We start from the raw sequence: 5602 nt of genomic DNA, 5'->3' as shown, positions 1-5602 counted from the left end.
TTGCAGGACTGTCCGTAAATCCGTAAAAATATGAGGGGGCCGAGATCTCTTTTGAACAGCACATTGCAAGGCATCCCTTATATGACCAATAATGTTCATATCTGGGGAGTCTGGTGGCCATCGGAAGTAATTATACCCAGAAGAGTGTTCCTGGAGCCACTCTGTAGCAATTCTGGACTTGTAAGGTGTCGCATTGTCCTGCTGGAATTGACCAAGTCTGTCGGAATGCACAATGGACATGAATGAATGCAGGTTATCAGACAGGATGCTTACGTGCGCGTCACGTGTCAGAGTCGTGTGTAGACGTATCAAGGGCCCAATCCAAGTCCAACTGCACACGCCCCACACCATTACAGAGCTTCCACAAGCTTGAAGAGTACTCTGCTACCGTGCTGGGTCCATGGATTCATGAGGTTGTCGCCATATCAGCACACGTCATCCTCTCGATAGAATTTGAAACGAGACTTATTCCACCAAGAAGCACGTTTCCAGTCTTCAACAGTCAAATGTCTGTGCTGACGGGCCCAGAGAAGGCGTAAAGCTTTGTGTCAAGCAGTCATCAGGGGTACGGGAGTGGGCCTTCGGCTCCGAGAAGCCATGTCGATGATCTCTCGTTGAATGGTTCGCACGGTGACACTTGTTGATGACCCAACATTGAAATCCGCAGCAATTTGCGGAAGGATTGCACTTGTTTCACGTTGAACGATTCATTTCAGTCATCGTTTGTTCCGTTCTTGCAGTATCTTTTCCGGCCCCAACAATGTCGGACATTTGATGTTTTTTTCCGGATTCCTGATTTCACGGTACACCCATTAAATTATCATACTTGAAAATCCCCACTTCATCGCTACCTCGGAGATGCTGTGTCCCATCGGTCATGGGCCGAATATAACACCAAGTTCAGATTCATTTAAATCTTGATATCCTACCAAAGTAGCAGCAGTAACCGATCTAACAACTACGCCAGACACTTGTTTTCTTACGTAGGCGTTGCCGACCGCAGCGCCGTATTCTACGTTTTTACATATCTCTGCATTTGAATATCTATGCCTAGACCAGTTCCTGTGGCGCTTCAGTGTACAAAGAACTAATAGAGTATAGAAAAGAAGAAATTTCAGAGAATTAAGCAATGAAACGGACAGATTAAACCCTTTTATTTCAAATACATACACTAATTACACAGTAGGACCCGTTGTCTAGGGGTCACTTGATCTTTTACGACGGATGCAATACGTAAATGTACACTACTGGCCATTAAAATTGCTACACCAAGAAGAAATGCAGATGATAAACGGGTATTCACTGGACAAATATACTAGAACGGACATGTCATAACAATTTCACGCAATTCGGGTGCATAGATATTGAGAAATCAGTACCCATAACAACCACCTCTGGCTGTAATAACGGCCTTGATACGCCTGGGCATTGAGTCAAACAGAGCTTGGATGGCGTGTACAGGTACAGCTGCCCATATAGCTTCAACACGATACCACAGTTCATCAAGAGTTGTGACTGGCGTATTGTGACGAGCCAGTTGCTCGGTCTTCATTGACCAGACGTTTTCAATTGGTGACAGATCTGGAGAATGTGCTGGCCAGGGCATCAGCTGAACATTTTCTGTATCCAGAAAGGCCCATACAGGACATGCCACATGCGGTCGTGCATTATCCTGCTGAAATGTAGGGTTTCGCAGAGATCGAATGAAGGGTAGAGCCACGGGTCGTAACACATCTGAAATGTAACGTCCACTATTCAAGGTGCCGTCAATGCGAACAAGAGGTGATCGAGACGTGTAACCAATGGCACCACATACCATCACGCCGGGTTATACGCCAGTATGGTGATGACGAATACACGCTTCAATGTGCGTTCGCCGTGATGTCACCAAACACGGATGCGACCATCATGATGCTGTAAACAGAACCTGGATTCATCCGAGAAAATGACGTTTTTTTCATTCGCGCACCCAGGTTCGTCGTTGAGTGCACCATCGCAGGCGCTCCTGTCTGTGATGTAGCGTCAAGGGTAACCGCAGCCATGGTCTCCGAGCTGATAGTCCACGCTGCTGCAAACGTCGTGGAACTGTTCGTGCAGATGGTTGTTGTCTTGCAAACGTCCCCATCTGTTGATTCAGGGCTCGAGACGTGGCTGCACTATCCGTTACAGCCATGCGGATAAGATGCCGGTCATCTCAACTGGTAGTGATACAAGGCCACTGGGATCCAGCTCGCCATTCCTTATTACCCTCCTTAACCCACCTATTCCATATTCTGCTAACAGTCATTGGATCTCGACCAACGCTAGCAGCAACGCCGCGATACGAAAAATCGCAAACGCGATAAGCTACAATCCGACCTTTATCAAAGTCGGAAACGTGCTGGTACGCATTTCTCCTCCTTACACGAGGCATCACAACAACGTTTCACCAGACAACGTCGGTCAACTGCTGTTTGTGTATGAGGAATCGGTTGTAAACTTTCCTCATGTCAGCACGTTGTAGGTGTCACCACCGGCGCCAACCTTGTGTGAATGCTCTGAAAAGCTAATCATTTGTATATCACAGCATCTTCTTCCTGTCGGTTAAATTTCGCGTCTATAGCACGTCATCTTCGTGGTGCACCACTTTTAATGGGCAGTTGTGTATATTTGGCGTTAGGTGTCCCCCACATTGCACAGACACTTCCAATTCCGCTATCGATGGTCCGCCGCTTGCTAGTGGCAATGGGTTTATTTGTTTGCCGCAGCTTGCTGTTCAAGATAGGGTACGAGACCCTCATCCTCCTGCAGGGCAGGGGCGGTTTGGGTCTGTATCATGTGCCTGAAAGAGCGGCAGCCCTTTGCATTGGCCCTCATAGGACGAGGTGCCTTATCAGCTTATTGCTAGTGCCCCTTGCACCACACTCTCTCTCGGCACCTACCCAGTTTTTGGAAGTGGTGCCGCCATTCATTTATTTCCGACTTTTTTCTTTGAACTAAGCTACGGCCTTACTGTGATACTGCCAGCGCACTTGACTCCCGTGAAGGTGGTCTGTGGTCGTCTTCAGCAGCACAGGTCGCGGAACGTGGCTGAGAGGAAGCATCCCCACGTCGACTGGCGTGCCATTTGGCGGTCGGTGTGCGCTCCTTATCTTGACACTGACGTCCAGTCTTCATGGTACGTTACTGTCAACGAGAAGCAAGTACGGCGGTCACGGCTTCACAGGAATCACCTCGCAGACACCCCATTATGTGTCGCATGTGATGTTATGGACACAGACCATCACTGCGTGGTGTGCAGATCGGACAGAGGTGTCTGGTTCTTGAAGCGACAGATGTTGTCCCTAATCACCCGTACGACTCCTCATCAGATACTTACTCTACTTACTCAACAGCTCCTCTTTCGGACGCGGTATTCATCCTGCAAGCGAAGACCCACATTGTGAAGTGGATTTGTGGACACGCTGTACCCATTGTTTGCAGATGGGCAGAAAAGTATCCTGGAATTTTTTGCAATTCTATAATGAATGCCATTGTGCAGTTATCCGCAGTCCAAAATACCGATAAATTTTCTCCAATTTCCTTTGCAGTGCCCTTTTCTTTAACCAACACCAGAGCTGGGGCGTTCCCTACATCGCCTTTTCCACACTTAGAATCGATATAGTCTACGGCCATCGGAATGCACTTCTCGGAAAGACTATACGTTGATAGTTTCAATTAGTCTGACATCTCGCTACGCCCTCTTCCTCAAAACGCCGGATTCCTGCTATTGTCGGTGGTATTAACGTTAAAAATAAATAAATCAAAACAAAAAGAAGAAAAGAAAATATATAAATAGACGACATTCACTGTACCTTACTCCGTGTTCGCAACGCTTTCCTTTGCTCCTGGAGGTTGGGAATGAGACATGGCGGCCAGGCGTCAGGTTTCACCCCACGCCCCCTTTGGCCCCACCCCTTCCTTGGGCGCCGGGAAGGTTATTTTCGAAAGAAAATGTGTGTGTGAGAGAAAGAGAGAAATAAGGAGGAAATAAGGGGGATACGGAATGGAAAACTACCACTAAAGGCAGAAGAACCAGCAATGTCCAACCGCATGAGGATCCAAAAGACAATGGAAACCACTACATTAAAGACACATATCGGGCTTCTACTTGACATGTGACCTGAAAGTGAAAAAGTTGCATAATGATCTCTCCATTGGTAAAAGATTTTGGAATGTTCATCCATTCGGATCTCCAGAAGGGGACTGCCAAGGGGGATATGGACATGAGAAAAAGATTGAATAACCAACTAAAGGATAACGCTCTAAGAGTAGGGTGGTGGAGTATTGGAAGGTTGAACGTGGTAGGAAAGCTAGAAAATCTGGAAACGAAAATGCAAAGAAATCTAGAAACACTAGGGATCAGTGAAGTGAAATGGACAGAAGACATGCAATTCTGGTCAGTTGAGTGTAGGGTAATATCAATTGCAGCAGAAAATCGTATAACGGGAATGAGATTCATAATGAATAGGAAGGTAGTTTAGAGAGTACGTCACTGTGAACAATTCAGTGATACGGTTGCTCTTATCAGAATCGACAGCAAACCAACACCGACGGTTGTTCAGTTATTCCTGCCGACGTCGCGATCTGAAGATGAAGAGGTGGAGAAGGTATATGAGGATGTTGAAAGGGTAATAAAGTACGTAAAGGGAGACTGGAATGCTCTTGCAGGGGAAGGAGCAGAAGAAAAGGTTAGATGAGAATACTGGCATGGGACAAGGACTGAGAGAGGAGAAAGACTAATAGAGCTCTGTAATAAATTTCAGCTAGTAATAGCGATTACTCTGTTCACACAAGAAGGGAGGTATCCTTGGAAAAGCCCGGGTGATACGGGAAGATTTCAGTTAGATTACGTCATAATCAGGCAGAAATTTCGAAATCGCATTCTCGACTGCAAGCCGTACCCAGAAGAGTATAGAGACTCAGATCACAATGCTGCAGCGACGGAGAGTAGGCTGAAGTTAAGGATGTAGTGTAATAGCTGATGGATCACGTACAAATGGTTCTAATGGCTCTGAGCACTATGCGACTTAACTTCTGAGGTCATCAGTCGCCTAGAACTTAGAACGAATTAAACCTAACTAACCTAAGGACATGACACACATCCATGCCCGAGGCAGGATTCGAACCTGCGACAAGAGCGGTCGCTCGGTTCCAGACTGTAGCGCCCAGAACCGCACGGCCACTCCAGCTGGCCGGATCACGTACATTGGTGTGACAGAAAATAATAGAAATGTACCAGATCGGGGCGAAATCAAGAAGTCCGAATACAAGACGAATAAAATAATTAAGAAACAAGTGAGTGCTTGCGTGAATAGCGTAGGTACAGTGTTTCAACAAAAGGCACAGTTGAATTATTGTGCAAGTCGTAGGTGTTATTAAAGAGCGTAACGCATAATGTAATGTAGGTGAAGGAACAAGGGTAGCAGTTGTCATTAAGAGTCGATGCTGTTTGGGTAGAACCAAACCAGTGAGTTTTACGGATCAGGAACAATACAGGTGTTGTTCCAATTTAAGCAAGTACAGGTAGGAATCAACCGTCGAAATCGAGTACCAGAAACAGAGAGACATTAATGAGTGAAGA

This window comes from Schistocerca americana, chromosome 5 (genome assembly GCF_021461395.2).
Source record: "Schistocerca americana isolate TAMUIC-IGC-003095 chromosome 5, iqSchAmer2.1, whole genome shotgun sequence".
Taxonomy (NCBI): Eukaryota; Metazoa; Arthropoda; class Insecta; order Orthoptera; family Acrididae; genus Schistocerca; species Schistocerca americana.
This window is presented reverse-complemented; position numbering follows the sequence as displayed.